This window comes from Schistocerca piceifrons, chromosome 3, assembly GCF_021461385.2.
Source record: "Schistocerca piceifrons isolate TAMUIC-IGC-003096 chromosome 3, iqSchPice1.1, whole genome shotgun sequence".
Classification (NCBI taxonomy): domain Eukaryota; kingdom Metazoa; phylum Arthropoda; class Insecta; order Orthoptera; family Acrididae; genus Schistocerca; species Schistocerca piceifrons.
This window is the reverse complement of record NC_060140.1, coordinates 385,049,303-385,073,361: the sequence shown is the minus strand read 5'-3', so window position 1 is coordinate 385,073,361 and position 24,059 is coordinate 385,049,303.

Below are 24,059 nucleotides of genomic sequence, written 5' to 3'. Positions count from 1 at the left end.
CACGAAATAGCGGTCAACGGCCGGCGACCCCACAGTGGTGTCTTGTGCATTGTATCGCTCAGTGGCCGGCGACACCACAGTCGTGTTGGGCACTGGCCGGTGACAACACTTTAGTATCTTTTTCATTCTGTTGGTGTTTTGTTTAGGTAACAATAAGTTACACACGTCAACAAGTTTTTTGTTTTTATGGGTACTTGTGCACTTTCATCATGGCAGACGGAAGAGACGATACGATTATTAACGATGAATGCGCTGACGTCTTGTCTGACGCTCCGGACGACTTGGATGACTGGGAAGAAGACACTGGATACCAAAAATTGAAAGTGAAGCAGAATCGTCGGAAGATAGTGAAATACGTTCAGGAAGATTTCGGCGAACGCTACGGTTTCCAGATGATTCATATAAATCAGATGGAAAAGATAGACTACGATTTACTGAGGACCATTACGAAATTTGAAGTATCTCCGGGTCCATACATATTTCCCAAAGATACACAGAGCGTCGTGGATATCGTAGAATTATATATTGGGAACGATCTATTTGAATATATTAGCAACGAAGCCAACAAGTTTTACAGTTAAAATTGCAATAGAAGGAAACTGGATTTAAAAAATGCCAAATTTGTCGACGTTACGGGACCCGGACTTAGAAAATGGTTTGGGCTTGCTATCCTTATGGGAATTCTAAAAAAGCAAAGATCGATGATTACTGGTCAACGAATCCGTTGATACACACGTCGATATTTCGTAAAACGATGTCCCGCAACCGATTCCGACTAATATTATCATTTTTACATTTTTCCAACAATAATAAACCGGATTATTTTTCCAAAAAGTTTAAAGAAACGTTTAATCTAAGTCAAAACATCTCAGTTGATCAAGAATGATAGTGTGGCGTGGACAGTTAAATTTTAAAGTTTACAATCCGTCGAAAATTACGAAATATGGAATACTCATTCGAATGCTGTGTGATTCGAGTACAGGATACATTTCCTCATTTAAGATATATTCCAGCGCTGGGCAACTTTTAGCAAAAACAGTTATGGAACTATTGACGCCTTCTTAAGGAAAGTGGCATCACCTCTATGTTGTTGTTGTGGTCTTCAGTCCTGAGACTGGTTTGATGCAGCTCTCCATGCTACTCTATCCTGTGCAAGCTTTTTCATCTCCCAGTACCTACTGAAACCTACATCCTTCTGAATCCGCTTAGTGTATTCATCTCTTGGTCTCCCTCTACGATTTTTACCCTCCACGCTGCCCTCCAATACTAAACTGGTGATCCCTTGATGCCTCAGAACATGTCCTACCAACCGATCCCTTCTTCTGGTCAAGTTGTGCCACAAACTTCTCTTGTCCCCAATCCTATTCAATACTTCCTCATAAGTTATGTGATCTACCCATCTAATCTTCAGCATTCTTCTGTAGCACCACATTTCGAAAGCTTCTATTCTCTTCTTGTCCAAACTATTTATCGTCCATGTTTCACTTCCATACATGGCTACACTCCATACGAATACTTTCAGAAATGACTTCCTGACACTTAAATCAATACTGGATGTTAACAAATTTCTCTTCTTCAGAAACGCTTTCCTTGCCATTGCCAGCCTACATTTTATATCCTCTCTACTTCGACCATCATCAGTTATTTTGCTCCCCAAATAGCAAAACTCCTTTACTACTTTAAGTGCCTCATTTCCTAATCTAATTCCCTCAGCATCACCCGACTTAATTAGACTACATTCCATTATCCTTGTTTTGCTTTTGTTGATGTTCATCTTATATGCTCCTTTCAAGACACTGTCCATTCCATTCAACTGCTCTTCCAAGTCCTTTGCTGTCTCTGACAGAATTACAATGTCATCGGCGAACCTCAAAGTTTTTATTTCTTCTCCATGGATTTTAATACCTACTCCTAATTTTTCTTTTGTTTCCTTTGCTGCTTGCTCAATATACAGATTGAACAACATCGGGGAGAGGCTACAACCCTGTCTTACTCCCTTCCCAACCACTGCTTCCCTTTCATGTCCCTCGACTCTTATAACTGCCATCTGGTTTCTGTACAAATTGTAAATAGCCTTTCGCTCCCTGTATTTTACCTCTGCCACCTTTAGAATTTGAAAGAGAGTATTCCAGTCAACATTGTCAAAAGCTTTCTCTAAGTCTACAAATGCTAGAAACGTAGGTTTGCCTTTCCTTAATCTTTCTTCTAAGAATCACCTCTATATGGATAATTATTGTAACAGTGCAGAACTTGCGGAGAAGTTACTTGAAAAGAAATTCGAGTTTGTGGAACGATACGGCAAAGTAGAGAATTTCCAGAAAAATTAAAGCGCGCAAAAATCAATGTGTTTGAAGCTTGTCATCAACGGAAAGGTGACAAGCGGCTGGTGACAAGCCAAGTAATCCGAACTAGCTCTTCCGGCGCCAAGCGAACAAATTTGTAAGAGACGTGCGGACGGCAAAGTGTTAAGGTATCGCGTGAAATCAAGGCAAGAAATCACTCCTGAGTTCTAAAGTGCTACCAGCAGTCCATTATTACAACGACTGTGAGTAAGGAGTTAAAAAGAATGGGGTACAACGACTGACCAGCTCCTCATGAGCCACGCATTTCTGTAGTCGAAGCTAAGCAACGAATGAGATGATGTAAAGAGCGATGCCACTGGACACTGGATGATTGGAAACGAAAGACTTCGACTGATGAATCACGCAATACCCTGCGGGAATATGGTGGATGGGATTGGATTGGGTGAATGCGTAAATAATGTTACGCGCCATTACCCCTAGTGCCAACAGTTAAGCACGAAGGAGGCGGTGTTACGGTTAGGGGAAATTTTCGTGGTAAGGGTCATCCTCTTATAGCGCTTAAGAAAAGCCTAAACCCGGAACGACGTGAATGCGTATTACAGCACTGAGTACTGCACACAGTAGTGGAACTGTCGGAAAGGGTGACTGTTTGCGTCAACATGGCACTGCAACCTATCATAAATCACTGTCAGAGGGACAATGGTTTGTGGACGATAACATTCCTGGAATGGACCTGAATCGAATGGAATAACTTTGGGATGAGTTAGATCCTCGACTTCGGTCAAGACCCCTCCCCCCCGCCCCTTCTGCTGCCGTACCTCCACAGGCACCTCACTGAATGTGCCCCCAGTACAGTTGAAGCCGCCATAAAGCGGAAGACTCGTATTAATGTTCACTAATAGATGCCCAAATGCTTTCAATCAGGTAGCAAGAGAAGTCCGGTAAGTCGGATAAGGAGACGAGGTACTGGCAGAATTGAAGCTGTGTGGGTGGATTGTGAGTTGTGCTTGGGTAGCTCTGATGGTAGAGCACTTGCCCTCGGAAGGCAAAGGTCCCAAGTTCGAGTCTCGATCCGGCACACAGTTTTAATCTGCCAGGAAGTTTCAATTATAGGATAATCAGCTTAACACCTCATGCATCCAAGTTACTGGCAAGTATAATATACAGATGAGTGGAAAAGAAAATTCAGGCTCTGTTAGATAACGATCAATTTAGATTTCGGGAAGTTAAAAGCACCAGAGAGGCAGTTCTGATGCTGCGGTTGATAATGAAAAGCCTGAAGAAAAATCAAGACACGTTCATTGCATTGCCGACAATGTAAAATGGGGCAAGAAGTTCGAAATTCTGAGAAAGAAAGGGGTAAGCTATAGAGAAAAGCGGGTAATATACAATATGTATAAGAACCAGGAGGGAAAAATATAACGGAAGACCATGAACGAAGTGCTCGGATTATAGAGATTGTAAGACAGGGATGCAGTCTTTCACCTCTACTGCTCAATCTCCACCTCGAAGGAGCAATGAGGGAAATAAAGAAAGTTTCACAAGTGGGGCTAAAACCCAAGGTGAATGGATATCAATAATAAGATTCGCTGATGAAACTGGTATACTCAGTGAAACAGAAGAAGAAATACATGACTTGCTGGACAGAATGAACAGTCTAATGTTTACGGAATGTGAATTGAGAGTAAATCGAAGAAAGACTAAGGTAATAAGAAGTAGCAGAAATGAGAACAGCGAGAAAATTAACACTACAATTTTGGATCACGAAGTACTGAAGTTATGAGTTCTGTTACCTAGGCAGCAAAATAGCCTATAACAGACGGAGCAGGGAGGACATAAAAAGCAGACTAAAGTCGGCAAAAAGGCATTCCTTTCCATGAGATGTGTTCCAGTAGCAAACATAGGTTTTAAGGAAGGAATTTCTCAAAATGTACATTTGGTGTGGCTCTGAGATATGGACTGTGGGAAACCCGAACAGAAGAGAACAGAAGCCTATGAGATGTGGTGCCACAGAAGAATGTTGAAAATTAGATGGACTGATAAGGTAAGGAATGAGGAGGTTCTCTCTGGCGAGGAAAGGTATATAAAGATAACACTGATAAGAATAAGGAACAGGATGATAGGACATATGTTAAGACATCAGGGAACAACTTACATGGATAGTACTAGAGGGAGCCGTAGAGGGTAAAAATTATAGAGGAAGAGAGACATTCGCATACATCCAGCAAATAATTGAGGACGTAGGGTGCAATTGCTACTCTGAGATAAAGAGATTGGAACAGGAGAGGAATTCGCGACGAGCTGCATCAAACCAGTCAGAACACTGAGCACTCAAAAAAAAAAAAAATAAATAAATAAATAAAATAAAAATAGATGAGTAAAATGTAGAAGCCTGTCATCAAAAGAGTAGTGGCTAGCAGAAACAAGCAGATACTAATTTAGATGTTTGTGGGTGTGTTGGATAAGAATGAATAGGAAAGTCTTACTAAACAGTGATAAATTAAAAATTGTAATGCTATCAAAGAGGCAGTATCCAATGTTTTTAGATTTGCCTAGGTTGTCAGAAGATGATTATTATTATGCAAGAGTGGCTTTTAGAAAATAATGTTGCTGCCAGTGAGATTATAGAAAGTTTTATAGTATTTGGAAGACTGCATATTCAACTAATTCCAGCATTTCTTTGTATTTAACAGATTTCGGATGTGCCTCTGCAAGGTGTATCACTGCATGCCGTACACGAGACTGCAACAAAGAAGCAGTGTTAACTATGACTTTCACCGCGTGTGAGTAGATAGAGCATATGTCGGTGGGAGGCTGAGGAGGTACGGACATAGTTCGATTTGTGTGGATATTCCGTGTGACAAGGTACAATGCAAGCAGAAAGGGAGCGCTGAGAGGGATATAAGTGGAAAGTAGGAGCGTTAGGGGATGGCTTCTGATCTGCGTATCTGTGATTCACAGGAAGCATTCCGGTTGACGTGAGAGTAGCCTTGGATGAGTTTTGGACAGGGATTAGGGGTGAGGGTGTGTATGTGAAGCGTTATTTAAGGAATATAGAGAGATAATGTGTCATAAGAGATTAGTCGATGCTGGCATTTGGGGTGGGATTGCTTTCGGGGCGTATGCTGTAAGACGGAAAAAAAGGTCACCTTAGAGCGATCCCACAGTGTTGCCTTCATTAGTAACATGCACAAACATGGAGTAGCTTATTACGTCTTGACATTTCTTTCTTTTATGTCAATTTTTACCGTCAACGCCAGAAAATTTAAGTTACTACAATTTTGTGATTTGTGCAGGCAGTTATCTTTGACAGATCTCAAAAACAGCTGGTACAACTGGTCATTGAAATAGAGTACTTTATAATCTCAAGGATGAAGTGAAAAATTGTGTTTCACTCTTGAGTAGACAAATATATTCAGAAAAAGTTGGATTCTGTTCTCTTCAGTTACAACTTCCGGGCTGAGAGGCCGTGGTCGATGTATGAAATTTCCACCCAACGTTTCCACTCCATCTGCGGTAGACATCTTCTGAGGTCGTCCGGCTACCTGCCCTCGTTCTAAATACTCGATGTACTCCCTTTGTCTGGTATAATGGAAAATGCACGCATTTGAACAATCTTCCACTATAGGCCGTACGACTGTTCTGTAAGCAACGTCTTTCGTAGAGAAACTTAGTTTCCCAGTATTCCATGAATGAACTGAAGTGTGTCGTTTGCTCTCTTCTCTCTCTGTCTCTCTCTCTCTCTCTTTGTGTGTGTGTGTGTGTGTGTGTGTGTGTGTGTGTGTGTGTATGTGTGTGTGTGTGTGTGAGGGAATAATGCGAGGAACAGTCCTCGTGGTAAGTGTATGAAATGAAGTTTATCCACACTAGTTTCGGCAAAAATCACAACACAGAAATATGCAATGACTATTAAGTAAAAAGGTACTATAAGAATATTCGCACATGTATCTGGAACCAAGCAGTGCAACATGTAATAACGTTTTTCCGTTACACAATGCAGCAATCAAGAACGAGGCTCTCGAATTAGAATGGATGTAAGACAGGGATGCAGTCTCTCGCCACTACTATTCAATACGTTCATCGAAGAAGCAATGATGGATATATAAGAAAGGCTCAGGAGTGGGATTAAAATTCTAGGTGAGAGTATATCAATGATACAATTCGCCGATGAAGTTTCTATCCTGAGTGGAAGTGACGAAGAATTACATGATCTGCTGAATGGAATGAACAGTCTAACGAGTACAGAATATGGTTTAAGAGTAAATCGAAGAAAGACAAAAGTAATGAGAAGTCGCAGAAATGAGAAGAGCGAGTAACTTAACATCAGGATTAATGGTCACGAAGTAGATGAAGTTAAGTAATTCTACTACCTAGGCAGCAAAATGACCAATGACGGACGGAGCAAGGAGGACATCAAAAGCAGATTAGCATCGGTAAAAAAGGGGATTCCTGGCCAGAGAAGTCTACTAGTATCAAACATAGGCCTTAATTTGAGAAACAAATATCTGAGAATGTACATTTGGAGCTAAGAATTGTATGGTAGTGAAATATGGAGTGTGGGAAAACCGGAACAGAAGAAATTCGAGGCATTTGAGATGTGGAGCTACAGACGAATGTTAAAAATTAGTGGACTGATAAGGTAAGGAATGAGGAGGTTAGGGCAGAATTGGAGAGGAAAGGGTCAGGGAATGACTTCCATAGTACTAGAGGGAGCCGCAGAGGCCAAAAACTGTGGAGGAAGACAGAGACTGGAATATATGGAGCAATAACTGAGGACGTAGGTTGCAAGTGCTGCTCTGAGATGAAGAGGTCCGGCCATGAGTGGAATTCGGGCGGGCCGCATCATACCAGTCAGTAGACTGATGACTCAAAAAAAATGTAGCAACAGTTTTAATTTTCATATTTTAAAATAAAGAAATCCACTGAAGATGGCGTTACTTCGCCGAAACCAGGTTGGGAAATTTAAAAAAAAATAGTGTTTGCACCAAGATGCTAACGGGGTTGCTGCCGAGGTAACACCGGTTCCCGTCAGATCACTGAAGTTAAGCGCTGTCGGGCTTGGTTAGCACTAAGATGGATGCCCGCGGGTCTGCCAAGCGGGGTTCGCAAGCGGGTTGCACGTGGCCCTTGTGAGGCCAATAGAGGAACTACTTGCCTGGAAAGTAGCGGCTCCAGTACGAAAACCTACAATGGCCGTGAGAACGGTGCGCTGACTGCATGTCCCTCCAAATCCGAATCCACTGACGTCTATCGGCTGAGGATGACATTTCGATCGGTTGGTGCAGTTGGACCTTCGGAGGTAGTTTAGTTTAGTTTGCACCAAGAAGGACCCACAATCCCGTATTAATCATTGAAATGTTTACATTGTACAGTGTACACAGTACAAAATCCAACAGAAAAGAATAGAAATAGCTTAACCGCGAATATGCCCAAACTGTATGTACGTAGGTGCAAGTGCCACATTCGACCTGTAGCAACGGAAAATTAGAAAAAGAAAAGAAACCTCCAGGGAAAAAACTCACGTACTCGTAAATTTAACTGTAAGCACTATTTCATTTTATATAAGGAACCGGCATTTGACTTTTTGTATCTATAGTTAAATATGACTGAGAATATCCACTCAAGCTGCCTTTCACATAAAATTTTTATTAAAAATGAAACTCCTCCAGCTGTACTTAAGTTTTCATATTTATTTGGCTACTAGCATTGACGTTGCGTCAACGTCATCTTCAAGCCCGTACACTTTGATGATATCAATTGTGTGTGGTTGAGTACTAGAAGTCCGTGGAGCACGTATTGCTCTCGACGCGGACTTCTAGTACTCAGCCACACACAACTGATACCATCAAAGTGTACGGGTCTGAAGATGGCGTTGACGCAACGTCGAAACTAGTAGCAAAATAAATATGAAATCTTAAGTACGGTTGGAGGAGTTTGATTTTTAATAAAAATTATACTAGCTGATGTCCCACCATCATCCAATTTAAATATAGATGAACGAAGATTTCACACAAAAGGTGAAATAAATCTGGAGTAATTAATATCAACATGGCACCATAGGAAAGGCGTTCAGTTTATGAAAGACTATTTGAAAACGTTATCGTGAGATTTTCATTTCTGAGGTTGGGAGAGCAATGGAGACGTTCATCTGGGAGGCGAGAGCTCGCGGTATTTGATTTCCATTCCGTGTGTCGGGTTTTGTAGCTTTTATGACTGTAGCTGGATTGCCCCAAGCCTCACAATGCTTATGTGGACTACAGAAATTATGTAAGGATATCGAACGGGTAATTAAGTGGGTAAAAAGGAATGATAATCTAATTATCATGGGCAACTGGAACGTGGAGTAGAGAAGCAGTGGGAGAAAGACTTACAGGAGATTATGGGCTTGGTAGAAGGAATGAGAGACCTGAAAGAGTGATGCGGTACTACAACAAATTTCAGCCATTAATATCGAAACATTGTTCAAAATTCACAAGAGGAGGATGTACACTGTTCAGCAGGAACATTATGACGACAGATCTACTATCGGTATAAACACGTCCAGGCGATAGCAGCGCCACCTGGCGAGAAATGACTATTACTCATGTACATCTATGGTGCATGTACTATCAGTGAGCATGCTATCCGTGTGTAGAATGGGGAAGACGCGCGATCTATCAGAGTTTGACCGAGGACAGATCCCTGTGATGGCCCGGAGGCGAGCACGAGCATTTCGGAAACTGCACGACTTGTCGGGTGTTCGAGAAGTGCTGTGGTGAGTGTCTTCAACACGTGACGAAATCAAGGTGGAATCAGGTCCAGACGTAGTGGGTTTGGGCGGTCACACCTCGTTACAGATGTCGTACTTCGTAGGGTGGGCAGACTGGTAAAACGGGACAGGCGGCGAACTGAGGCGGAACGAACATCAGACTTTAATGCTGGGCAGAGTAGAAGTGTGTCCGAACACACAGTGCACCAAACACTCCTAACGATGGGCCCCGCAACCGACGACCCATGCATGTGCTAATGCTAACACCACGACATCGGCAACTAAGACTGAAATCGGCAGAGGGTTGCATGGTCTGATGGATTCCGACACCTTCTTCATCATGCCGATAGGAGGGCGCGAATCCATCTTCCAGGCGAACAGCTCCTTGACAACTGTACTGCTGGACGGAGACAAGTTGGCAGCGGCTCCATTATGCTCTGGAGAACATTCACTTGATCATCCATAGGTCCAGTGAAACTCATGCAAGGCACCATGACGGCCAAGGAGTGTCGTACGCTGGTGGCAGACCACATACACCCCGACAGCAGTGGCAGTGGCATTTTTCAGCAAGATAATGCGCCATCTCACAAGGCCAGCTGTGTGATGGAGTGGTTCGAGGAACAAGGCGGCGAGTTCCAGTTGATGTGCTGGCCCCCCTGCTCGCCAGATCTGAAGCCGATCGAGCCGGCCGCTGTGACCTAGTGGTTCTAGGAGCTTCAGTCCGGAACCGCGCTGTTGCTACGGTCGCAGGTTCGAATCCTACCTCGGGCATGGAAGTGTGTGATGTCCTTAGGTTAGTTATATTTAAGTACTTCTAAGTCTAGGGGACTGATGACCTCAGATGTTAAGTCCTACAGTGCTTAGAGCAATTTGAACCATTTGAACCCGATCTATCACATCAGGGATGTGATCGAACGTGGCGTCAAAGCTCATCACCCCCTCCCCAGAATTTACGAGAATTAGGTAACTTGTGTGTGAAGATGTGGTGCCAACTCCCTCCAGTGACCTATTAAGGCTTCCACGACGCGTTGCTGCTCTTATAAGTGTCAAAGAAGGACATAATGTTCTGGCTGATAAATGTACACTTGAAAAAGACCTGGAGACATGGGACGACTCCAGCTGGATTACATCACGGTGAGACAGAAATTCCGAACTCAGATATTGGATTGAAAGGCGTAACCATGAGCAGATGCAGACTCACATCACAATTAATAATGGTGAAGACTAGAGTGAGGTTTAAGAGAATCGTCCAGAAGAATCAATGTGAAAAGAAATGGGATACTGAAGTACTGGAGAAAGATGGGATGCTTCTGAAGTTCTCTTTGGCTGTGGGTAGGGCGATAATGAATATCGCATTATACAGTTCAGTTGAAGAGGAATAGACATCTGTAAAAAGAACAATCACAGATGTTGAACATACAAAGGAAGGAAAGACAGGTACAAGGAAGTTGATTGCGAAACTACCTCAAGTACTGGAAGAAATATTTCAACTAGCCGACGAGAGAAGAAAATACACACACATTCAGGGAAAGACTGGTATTCTGGAAAGTAGTAAGTGCAGGAAAGCTAAGGCTGCAAGAAATGTGTGAATAAATGTAAAAAGAAATGGTCATCGGAAGGACTGATTCAGCATGCAGAAAAGTCAAAACATTCTTCGATGAAATTAAAAAGCAAGGGCGGCAACATTAAGAGAGTAGAGGGAATTCCTTTGTTAAACGCAGAGGAAAAAGCGGATAGATGGAAACAGTCCGTTGAAGACCTCTACGACGGGGAGAACTTATCTGATGACGTGATAGAACGAGAAATAGAACGACAAGGAAGACATACGGGACCCAGTATTGGAGTTACAGTTTTGGGATCAAATCAGGCAGTAGGGGTAAAAAGCATTTCTTCGGTATTTGCAGAATCACTGGGAGAAGCGGCAACCAAACGACCATTCAAGATGGTGTGTTAGGGAGTGGAGACAGCAAGAGCAAGTACGTGCGAGAACTATCGCGAAAATCAGTTTAATACCTAATACGTCTATATTGCTGACACGAATAATATACAGAAAAATGGAAAAGAAACTTACAGATCTGTTATAAGATGATTAGTTTGGCTTTCGGAACGGTAAGGGCACCAGGGAGGCAGTTCTGATGTTGCACTTGATAGAAGCAACACTTAAGAAAAATCAAGAACCTTCGTACTATTTTTCGACATAGAAAAAGCGTTCAGCAATGGAAGATGTTCTAAATTCGGAGAAAAATATGAGTAAGCTATAGAGAAAGACGGGTAACCTACAATATACGCAAATACCAGAACCAAGAGGTAGCAATAAGTATGCAAGACCAAGGAAGAAGTGTTCGGATTAAAAACTGAGTTAGATGGAGATGCCGTATTTCTCCCTACTGTTCAGTTTATATATCGAAGAAGTAGTGACGGAAGCTAAAAAAGATCAAAGAGTTGGATTAAAATTCAGGATGAAAGAACATCAAGGATAAAATTCGCTATAAACGTTGCTACATGCGGTGAAAGTGAAGAATTACGGGACCTGTAGAATGGAATGAAAGTCTAATGAGTGTGGAATACGGACTGACAGTAAGCTGAACAAAGAGGAAAATAATGAGGAGTAGCAGAAATGAGATCAGTGATAAACTTATCAAAACTGGTTATCACAAGGTAGATGAAGTTCAGGAATTCTGCGACTTTGGTCTCAAAATAACACGACTGCCGAACGACGGAGGACACAAAAAGAAGACTAAGGCAAATAAGCTCTTCTGGCCAAAAGACGTCTACTAGTATCAAACACTGGCCTTAATTTCGTGATGAAATTCCTGAAACATGCGTTTGGAACACAGCATGGGAATGAATCATGGTCTGTGGAAAAACCGAAAAAGAAAGGAATCGAATGGTTTGAGATGTGGTGCTGTAGAAGGATGTTAAAAATTAGGTGGACTGATAAGGAATGAGTAGACTCTCCACAGAATCAGCAAAGAAAGGAGCATATGGGAAACACTGACAAGGAGAAGGGGCAGGAAGATAGGACATCGAAATAAGTGTCCAAGGAATAGAAAAGCAACTGGAATCACTCAACAGAGGAAAGTCCACTGGACCTGACGGGATACCAATTCGATTCTACACAGAGTACGCGAAAGAACTTGCCCCCCTTCTAACAGCCGTGTACCGCAAGTCTCTAGAGGAACGAAAGGTTCCAAATGATTGGAAAAGAGCACAGGTAGTCCCAGTGTTCAAGAAGGGTCGTCGAGCAGATGCGCAAAACTATAGACCTATATCTCTGACGTCGAACTGTCGTAGAATTTTAGAACATGTTTTTTGCTCGAGTATCATGTCGTTTTTGGAAACCCAGAATCTACTATGTAGGAACAACATGGATTCCGGAAACAGCGATCGTGTGAGACCCAACTCGCTTTATTTGTTCGTGAGACCCAGAAAATATTAGATACGGGTTCCCAGGTAGATGCTATTTTTCTTGACTTTCGGAAGGCGTTCGATACAGTTCCGCACTGTCGCCTGATAAACAAAGTAAGAGCCTACGGAATATCAGACCAGCTGTGTGGCTGGATTGAAGAGTTTTTAGCAAACAGAACACAGCATGTTGTTATCAATGGAGAGACGTCTACAGACGTTAAAGTAACCTCTGGCGTGTCACAGGGGAGTGTTATGGGACCATTGCTTTTCACAATATATATAAATGACCTAGTAGATAGTGTCGGAAGTTCCACGCGGCTTTTCGCGGATGATGCTTTAGTATACAGAGAAGTTGCAGCATTAGAAAATTGTAGCGAAATGCAGGAAGATCTGCAGCGGATAGGCACTTGGTCCAGGGAGTGGCAACTGACCCTTAACATAGACAAATGTAATGTATTGCGAATACATAGAAAGAAGGATCCTTTGTTGTATGATTATATGATAGCGGAACAAACACTGGTAGCAGTTACTTCTGTAAAATATCTGGGAGTACGCGAGCGGAACGATTTGAAGTGGAATGATCATATAAAATTAATTGTTGATAAGGCGGGTACCAGGTTGAGATTCATTGGGAGAGTCCTTAGAAAATGTAGTCCATCAACAAAGGAGGTGGCTTACAAAACACTCGTTCGACCTACACTTGAGTATTGCTCATCAGTGTGGGATCCGTACCAGATCGGGTTGGCGGAGGAGATAGAGAAGATCCAAAGAAGAGCGGCGCGTTTCGTCACAGGGTTACTTGGTAACCGTGATAGCGTTACGGAGATGTTTAACAAACTCAAGTGGCAGACTCTGCAAGAGAGGCGCTCTGCATCGCGGTGTAGCTTGCTGTCCAGGTTTCGAGAGGGTGCGTTTCTGGATGAGGTATCGAATATATTGCTTCCCCCTACTTATACCTCCCGAGGAGATCACGAATGTAAAATTAGAGAGATTAGAGCGCGCATGGAGGCTTTCAGACAGTCGTTCTTCCCGCGAACCATAAGCGATTGGAACAGGAAAGGGAGGTAATGACAGTGGCACGTAAAGTGCCCTCCGCCACACACCGTTGGGTGGCTTGCGGAGTATAAATGTAGATGTAGATGTAGACACCTAGCCTTCGTTATACTAGAGGGAACAAATAATTGAGGACGTACGGTGCAAGTGCTACTCTGAGATGAAGAGGTTGGCACACGAGATGGATTCGTGGCGGGTCGAATTAAATGAGTCAGAACACTGATGATTCAAAAAAAAGGTACTACGTAACTTTGTATTGCGGATCAAAGTGAGATTTTCGACCCTTATTAAACAGTTCGATGAGTATGAGAGTGAATGTACTTGACTCGGTTCCATCAATAAATTGTTCGCTTCCTAGACGATGGCATGTTGACGTCGCATACCGAAATCTTTCGTGCAGTACTTCGGCACGATGTTGGCACGCATTTACCGAGCCTGAGCAACTAGAGGAGAAGCAGGAACATTATAATCTTTCTCTTATCAAGTCTCTGGAAATGTAGCGGAATCAGGGAAATACATTGATATACAACATAAATGCAGCTGTAAATTTTATTAAGCACTCTACTGTTGATACTGTAAACTTCGTCATTTCATGCACAGAAATGAAAAATTCAGTAGGACTGCGAATTGTAATAGTATTTCAACTACGTTGTTGTATGTAGACCCTATTGAGTTGCGATATTTAGGGACTCAGTGCGTTGATTTTGAGCCGTTTGAGGAAAAATATTTGCGAGCGTTGTATAACAGATAGTACTGCAATAGTATTGAAATTACATTGTTGTATCTAGACCCTACTGAGTGGCGATATTTAGAGACTCTTTGGTGTTCATTTTGCGCCGTTTGAGGAAAAATATTTGTGCGCGTTGCATAACAGAGAGTAAAAAAATCTTGCAAAAAAAGTGCAATAGAAAAGAGAACGTCAAATGAATCGAAATAGCATTGTGGTTGTAAATATTGTATCACATGAATAACTGAAAATCTGTGTAATCTCCTTTCTATGTCTGAAGACGGATTACTACGAAAGTAACTCCGAAATGTGTCCTGAAATGAAAATGCTATCACGTATACAATGTTTAGACCCAGGAACCGAATTAGTAACGCGGTCTGGCTGCAAAATTTATAGATTATCTAGACAGGAAAGGCTTACTTTAGGCAACAATTTGCAATGGGCATAACAAAAGAAAATTGAATTTGCGTGAACTTTGTCACAGCATACAGGAGTGGACAAACATATGCAAACACCAAAAACACGACACAACACAACACCTTACTACGCCTAATACGGTGCAGGAAATACGTTGTCATTTAAAACAGTTTCCAGTCGTCCTGGAACGGATAAAAAGAGGCCCCGTAAGGTTTTCAAGGAAATCTTATACCATTCTTGCTGCAGAATTGTGAAAAGTTCAGGTAACGATGATGGATGGCTATTAATAATATTGAGATATGGTGACTGTAGAGGTCAGGAGGGATTCGACAATTCATCCTCGTGCTCTCAAAACGAGTCCTTGACGATGCGTGCTGTGTATTGCGGAGCACATCATGACCATTCTGGAACAAACATGATATAATCGTTGGCAGTAATGCGATCTTGCAGAGCAACCGTGGGGCCCATGGAATCCTACCGAACTGCTGTCATGTTTCACTCTTGGGACATAAACTCGGCCAGAAGTTGTAAACAAACTCGTTCGACCAAATGACTTCCTTCTTTTGTTCTATTGAACAGTTTTTATGGATTCGACACCACGTTTTCCTGTTGCGGGCATTTGCGTCACTAATGATTGTCCTTGGAAATGCAGCTCGGCCTGCAATTTCTTGCTTCTGGAGCTGCCTTCGTATTGTTTTGATGCTGACAGGGCTTACGGGTGCTACATTCACTCCTGCAGTGACGTTTGTAGTTGTCTATTTTTCGTCACCATCCTCTTCAATTACCATCTCTCATGATCGCTCAACACACACTTTCGTTCGTGTTGTGACTAATGGGATGATGTTTTCCCATTTTTCCTGCATGCCGTATAAGTCATCAATATTGCGCCTCCTGAAACACCAAACACTTCGGCTACCTTGGTTACGTAAGTGCACGCCATACGAGCACCAACAATTTCCCCAAGTTCGAATCCACGTAGCTCCGAAATAAAGGACTTACAGCGACACAGCACACAGTTTTAACCACAACTGAGACCTGCTACATATTGGGAACATGACACAAATGTCGTTCGTGCTCAAATGCAACAGTGCGGCTTGCAGACTTGCTTAAAATCTGCATTTATATTCAAACATGTATGTCTCGCAGTGTTGCCATGTTTTTGCCCAACCGTGTACCTCTCGATTTACATGAAAACGTGTAAACCAACGACGCTCTTGGCCCCGTGCATCACTATAATCCTGTTGATTCACACTGCAATGATAACTCACGAATACGAAACATCACACAATCACGGTTTATATACTCTTAGAATGAAGTCTGTGAATCTGTCGGCTGTGTCAAACTCAGTCACCTATATTTTGTACTGAAAGATCATGCATAGAAAAGCGAAGTATAATATTCACAGTCACTGGTTCTCGTTTTGAGATTAATCATAGTCAGAATTTTAGGAAGTTACTACCACTGCTGAAGGCAGATGTTTGCATTGACTGAGACTGTGCTAACTGAACTCGTAATGAACTCTCCTGAACGGCAATATCGAGACAAGGAAAGTTAATTAATTTACAAGGTATTTGAATACAAAACCATATAACTACCTCCAAAAGTAGTTGAGCCACGATAGCACGAGCAACATCAGTCTTCGGAAAACTGGATAAAGTTTAAAAACGTGAGGAAATGAAACAAAGCAAAATCTATGTACAGAGCAAAGCAATGACCAAAGCTCACTAGCGGAGAGTGTGGCGAAATTAAAATGAGCTACCTTTCGGACGGATTACACTACTCGCCATTAAAATTTGTACACCAGGAAGAAATGCAGATGATAAACAGGTATTCATTGGAAAAATATATTATACTAGAACTGACATGTGATTACATTTTCACGCAATTTGGCTGCATAGATTCTGAGAAATCAATACCCAGAACAACCACCTATGGCCGTAATAACGGCCTTGATACGCCTGGGCATTGAGTCAAACAGACCTTGGATGGCGTTTACAGGTACAGCTGCCCATGCAGCTTCAACACGATACCACAGTTCATCAAGAGTAGTGATGCGTATTGTGACGAGCCAGTTGCCATTCCACCATTGACCAGACGTTTTCAATTGGTGAGAGATCTGAGGAATGTGCTGGCCAGGGCAGCAGTCTAACATTTTCTGTCTCCAGAAAGGCCCGTGCAGGACCTGCAACATGCGGTCGTGCATTATTCTGCTGAAATGTAGGGTTTCGCAGGGATCGAATGAAGGGTAGAGCCACGGGTCGTAACACATCTGAAATGTAACGTCCACTGTTCAAAGTGCCGTCAATGCGAACAAGAGGTGACCGAGACCTGTAACCAATGGCACCCCATACCATCACGCCGGGTGATACGCAAGTATGGCGATGACGAATACACGCTTCCATTGTGCGTTCACCACGATGTCGCCAAACACGGATGCGACCATCATGATGCTGTAAACACAACCTGCATTAATCCGAAAAAAATGACGTTTTGCCATTCGTGCACCCATGTTGGTCGTTGAGTACACCATCGCAGGCGCTCCTGTCTGTGATGCAGCGTCAAGGGTAACCGCAGCCATGGTGTCCGAGCTGATAGTCCGTGCTGCTGCAAACGTCGTCGAACTGTTCGTGAAGATGGCTGTTGTCTTGCAAACGTCCCCATCTGTTGACTCAGGGATCGAGACGTGGCTGCACGATCCGTTACAGCCATGCGCATAAGATACCTGTCATCTCGACTGCTAGTGATACGAGGCCGTTGGGATCCAGCACGGCGTTCCGTATTACCCTCCTGAACCCATCGATATCATATTCTGCTAACAGTTATTGGATCTCGACCAACGCGAGCAGTAATGTCGCGATACGATAAACCGCAATCGCGATAGGCTACAATCCGACCTTTATCAAAGTCGGAAACATGATGGTACGCATTTCTCCTCCTTACACGAGGCATCACAACAATGTTTCACCAGGCAACGTCGGTCAACTGCTGTTTGTGTATGAGCAATCGGTTGGAAACTTTCCTCATGTCAGCACGTTGTAGGTGTCGCCACCGGCGCCAACCTTGTGTGAATGCTCTGAAAAGCTAATCATATGCATATCACAGCATGGTCTTCCTGTCGGTTAAATTTCGAGTATGTAGCACGTCATCTTTGTGGTGTAGCAATTTTAATGGCCAGTAGTGTAATAGCAGTCAGATGGTATACCTTGCATTGAAACTTATTCGCCGGCCATTGTGGCCGAGCGTTTCTAGGCGCTTCAGTCTGGAACCGCGCGACTGCTACGGTCGCAGGTTCGAATCCTGCCTCCGGCATAGATGTGTGTGATGTCTTTAGGTTAGTTAGGTTTAAGTAGTTCTAAGTTCTAGGGGACTGATAACCTTATTCGCTTCACAAAGGCACGAAGAGCATGCCTTCACAAGGAAGACACGCTCTAAAGTCATGAAGAGTTCCAGTCTGGTCCCTTTAATCCCCCAAACCAACCAAACAATCATGAAGAGTTCAGTGAAAGTCTTTAGCTTAAACATCGCAATACGGACCAAGAAAATAATTATGCGTGAAGTACACGACCTCTGTGTATCATGAACAAACTCATATTGTAAATGTTCTCATTTTGCACAGATTTTTATTTATCTTTATTCACGGTTCATCACTTACCTAATTGAACAGACCGTTTTTTAATTTTTTTTACAAGTTATTCAAAAGACATTCTTGTTGTGTCCTAGTGTATACTTATACTTCTGCAATTAAATAAAAAAACATAACATTAGATTGAGAAATTAGAAGAACGTGACTTAAGATAATTTGATTAGGGTAGAATGTGTAGGATTCCACCATCAATGCCAGGGCCTTGGTGGTAAACTTCGAGCTGCTCGCCTGTGCGTGGCATACTGATTTCTAATCAGAGTGATAGACTGATTTTAGGGAAGCATCTCACAGTGAACGTTGAGTCGCTGTGTTGAGTCTATCTTCTGTAGTATTCTATTCTAATTCGTATTCTAATTTTATGAAGTCTCTGTATCATTCTATATGTGAGGTTAGTGAATTTCACTTAAATACTGCCTAGGGATCTAATGGTACTACTTCTGCACTATAGCTATTACATCGTTCCAAAGACAACCTATGTTGGTAGCAAACGATAAATATTCGCTGAAACGTATCTTTGTAGCGAACCTGCGGCAAATAATACGTGAAATAATAAAATAGTGAAAGTCGCAAATGTGCCTAATTATGGCACACCCTGGCACGGTTATAGCTAGTTACAGTCTAGAGTCGTCAGAGCTATAGCATCTCTTCAAACACACTGCCTAAGTACTCACGTCGCAGGCTGGGACCTGACTGGCCCGCTAAGGACTTCTTCCTAAACATCATCTTATCGATCGTGCCCAAAACGAACTATGCTAGTAACAATCGATAATTACGTACAGAAATGTATGTTTGCAGTAAACCTGCGGCAAATAATACAAGAAATAATTAAACAGAGAAAGTTGCAAATGTTGCCGACAACTCTCAATTGATTCCATTTAAGGAATTCTTTCATACATCAAAATGGATGTCGAGTGCGACAGATGAGTACAGCTACGTACTGTGTTTCATTACAGAAAAATTTCGTGATTAAAGGAAGAATAAAAAAACGAGAAAACTGTCAATACATTGCAATTTTGTCGAAAATAATAGTGATGAGACCGTGGCTGTGTAAAAATACAGATTAATTCTTGCAATAAAGTAAAAGCAACAACGACCCACCTTTAATAATGTTACTTATTAGGAACTATTTCCAATCCACACATTCATCCCCACATGGCTGTTCACATTTAAAATCACATTTTGATCTGCATGTGATGTTTCGTGATTGTGACAAAAGTTCTTTGGGGTGCAGTTGATAGTTTTCCATGATATGCCTCCGAATTGAGCACCTCGCCTATCGTACACCATACAACAGGGATATCCCCCCCCCCCCCTTATGTTCAAAGCAATACCGTATAGGTCACATCTATATTGTGAAGAGTGGACAGAAGGAAATTAAGGAGGGGATCTGCGCTCTGTAATAGATGATTATGCGAATGTAATAAAGCTTTTAAAATTTTATGCAGTGTCTAAACACCAGCTTGAACTTTTAGACTGGAGATTTGAATGTGTTTCAGAGTGGCTGGCTCATTCTTCTTACTCCAGCAATTGGCCCGCCACACATATGTCCTGCACTATTGCAACACGTTCCACGAATTTGTCTTTTTAAAATTAAGTTTTAGAACTTTATCAAACGCCTTCCGCCGCTTTGTCAAGAAATACCGAATCAGCCTGTGTGCCTTGTGGATCTCGTCAAGGAGCAAAGTGATATGTGTTTCACACATTCGTGAATGGAACACAAAAGCGGTAAGAGAGGAGGGGGTACTACAGCGTGCTACGTATCCACAGCAACATTCGCTGCGTTGGTTTGCGCAATGCAGTTGAAGTAGATGATTAAAATTATCCATACACCACTATTTAAAGCTGAGTTGCCAGCCGTTGTGGCCGAGGGGTTCTAGGCGCTTCACTCCGGAACCGCGCTGTTGCTACGGTCGTAGGTTCGAATCCTGCCTCGGGCATGTATGTGTGTGATGTCCTTAGGTTAGTTAGGTTTAAGTAGTTCTAAGTCTAGGGGAGTGATGACATCAGATGTGAAGTGCCATAGTGCTTAGAGCCACTTGAACAAAAACGGAATTGACTATAAGCGGCGGTATGAAAGGAGTCTGTGAGTGTTGTGTTCTAGGTAGAGAAGCAGTAACAGGTTAATGGTTCGGTCAGGGTGACTCACTGGCAAGGTGTGACACTCGTCTTTGATCCCTATGGGTCAGAATCTGTCGACGATCGCTGTTCATACTCTGTGTTACATGGCTGAGAGTGGTACACCAGGCCTCGTAGCCACTTTTCGACAGTCCTCGTTGAAACCCCGTAATCACGGAGAAACCCAGGGCACGTCTAACCAAAATAGGTCCGTTCTGCAATTAAGCCACGTCTTCACTTTTCCCATTCAGCCGATTGATATGTGCACACCACTTCACTGTCATGCCCAGCGTCGGCGATGGAAGGTCACAGGACCACCTGATACCATTCAACAGTAGTTACAGCGCTCGAAAATCACCAGTTCGCTCTTCCAAGGGGTGGTTAATGGTTTTACTAGTGAGGTCACTCGAAAGCAAAGATACTGTTGCGAAAATAAGCGATGGAAAGAGCAACTGCCGCGCGGAGTGGCAGCGCGGTTTGAAGCGTCATGTCACGGACTACGCGGCCCCTCCCGCCGGAGGTTCGAGTCCTCTCTCGGGCATGGGTGTGTGTGTGTTGTTCTTAGAATAAGATAGTTTAAGTAGTGTGTAAGTCTAGGGACCGATGACCTCAGCAGTTTGGTCCCTTAGGAATTCACACACATTTGAACATTTTTTTTTTTTTTAAGAGAGCAACTAATTTGTTTAGAGAAACATACTCGGTGGGCCTGCTTGTCCCCACTATTCGAATGGCTTAACGGACGTGGACAATGAAAATTTCCGCGTAGACAGAAATACGGCGAGCGGCAAAGACGGCGATTTGTGGCTGGAGCCGGGAAGGGCCCCGCGTCCTTGGCGGAGGAGACAATGGACGGGAGGCGGCGTCGCGCCGGCTGGCCGGAAGTGGCCGCAGGCTTTGTCCCCGGCCAGCTGGGTCGGCGGAGCGCTGTGCCGCTCTGCTGCCGTGGCTCCGACTGCAGGCCGCGTGGGCGCCGAGCTGACCACGCAGCCGCGCTACGCGTCGCCGTCTCGTACTGCACACCCAGCTGGTGCGTCCTTCGCTATAGCACACGCGTTCACCACAACTGGCTCCTTAGACCCGTATCACGATGTCAGATTTGTTTGACAAATATCTCTTATCAAAGTCATATGGTCGAACTTTTGACTGTGTAATGGGGAAGCTTTTATCGAAGACAATTTTGACCAAAGATCTTGGATGAAAATTAGAGTGAGGGCCTACCTCTGAACAAAATTCGCCATAAGCTTGACTCGCTTCGCTTGCCTCTAACGTTTAAAATGACGGGTTTGTCTATAAATAACATCTCTGCTACCACTCACGATTTTCTTTTAAATGGTTCAAATGGCTCTGAGCACTATGGGACTTAACTTCTGAGGTCATCAGTCCCCTAGAACTTAGACCTACTTAAACCTAACTAACCTAAGGACATTACACACATCCATGCCCGAGGCAGGATTCCAACCTGCGACCGTAGCGGTCGCGCGGTTCCACTCTGTAGCGCCTAGAACCGCTCGGCCACCGCGGCGGCAATTTTCTTTTATTTATGTCTTATTCGACATGATTCGGGATATGATTCCCATTTTCAAATGCGTCTTTATCTTGAAAATGAGAATCATTTCTCGGTATGCGTCGTGTAAAATATGTTGTTGTTGTGATCTTCAGTCCTGAGAGTGGTTTGATGCAGCTCTCCATGCTACTCTATCCTGTGGAAGCTGCTTCATCTCTCAGTACGTACTGCAGCCTACATCCTTCTGAATGTGATTACTGTATTCATCTCTTGGTCTCCCTCTACGATTTTTACCCTCCACGCTGCCCTCCAATACTAAATTGGTGATCCGCTGATGCCTCAATACATGTCGTACCAAACGATCCCTTCTTCTAGTCAAGTTGTGCCACAAACTCCTCTTCTCCCCAATCCTATTCAATACCTCCTCGTTAGTTATATGATCTACCCATCTAACCTTCAGCATTCTTCTGTAGCACCACATTTCGAAAGCTTTTGTTCTCTTCTTGTCCAAACTATTTATCGTCCATGTTTCACTTCCATACATGGCTACACTCCATACAAATACTTTCAGAAACGACTTCCTGACACTTAAATCCATACTCGATGTTAACAAATTTCTCTTCTTCAGAAATGCTTTCCTTTCCATTGCCAGTCTACATTTTGTAAAATATAAATAAAAGAAAATCGTGACTGGTAGCAGAAAAGTTATGTATAAACAAACCCGTTGTCTTCACAGTCTCAGGCTTTCACAAAGAATGTATAATTGATCGAATTAGAGTTAAAAGGACGTCAGAGTTTACTTCGTTTGTGGCTGCCACCAGAATGACAATTTCTAAGTGTGAAGAATTCGAAAGTCTTATAACAGCAAACATATTAAATATAAAGACCTCAATAACCGGCTAGAATAGCTAGGAACTAACAGCAGCCGTCAACTGTGTTCGGAGTGGGTGCGCCGTAGATGACGTGAGGAAGAAACTGAATCGACTAAGCAGTCAGTTGTAAGTAGGCTGTTTACGTTTTCTTTTTGATAACGCCACGTATGAAAAATCACTGGCTGTGCTGTGTGCAGTCTGTGGCTAGTTTGCATTGTTGTCTGCCATTGTAGTGTTGGGCAGATGGATGTGAACAGCGCGTAGCGTTGAGCAGTTGGAGGTGAGCCGCCAGCAGTGGTGGATGTGGGGAGAGAGATGGCGGAGTTTTGAAATTTATAAGACTGGATGTCATGAACTGCTATATATATTATGACTTTTGAACACTAGTAAGGTAAATACATTGTTTGTTCTCTATCAAAATCTTCCATTTGCTAACTGTGCCTATTAGTAGTTAGTGCCTTCAGTAGTTTGAATCTTTTATTTAGCTGTCAGTAGTGGCGCTCGCTATATTGCAGTAGTTCGAGTAACGAAGATTTTTGGTGAGGTAAGTGATTTGTGAAAGGTATAGGTTAGTGTTAGTCAGGGCCATTCTTTTGTAGGGATTTTTGAAAGTCAGATTGCGTTGCGCTAAAAATATTGTGTGTCAGTTTAAACACAGTCATGTATAATTTTTCTAAGGGGACGTTTCAGAGAATATGGCGAAAATCAAAGTGTTGTCAGCAAAGTGTTGTTAGCTGTGGGATGTGAGTATTACATCGAAAGCTGGACCAGCTTTCATCTGTTGGTAAAAATCTTAAAACAACCATGAGACGCTCTAAAAATGGTTCAAATGGCTCAGAGCACTATGGGACTTAACATCTCACTTCATCAGTCCCCTAGAACTTAGAACTACTTAAGCCTAACTAACCTAAGCAGGATTCGAACCTGCGACCGTAACGATCATCCGGTTCCAAACTGAAGCGCCTAGAACCGATCGGCCACCAACGGTCGGCTGAGACGATCTTTAGCAGAAATCATATTCCTCATATGAGTATCTTGCTTACAGATATGATGGGCTTCTTTCATCGGTAGAAATGAACATTTTTTCGTCCATTTTCAAATAATTTTCGTAGTTCAGGAAGCTAATTCTTGTGAACATTTCGAGCTTGTCTTCTTGCTATTCGTGGCTTGACCCACAAACATTCCCGGTTCTCGTACTCTGTAAGCAATACGCACGCCGACAACATTACGGGACATGCTGAAAAGTAATGCTTCCGAATTTCTTATGTG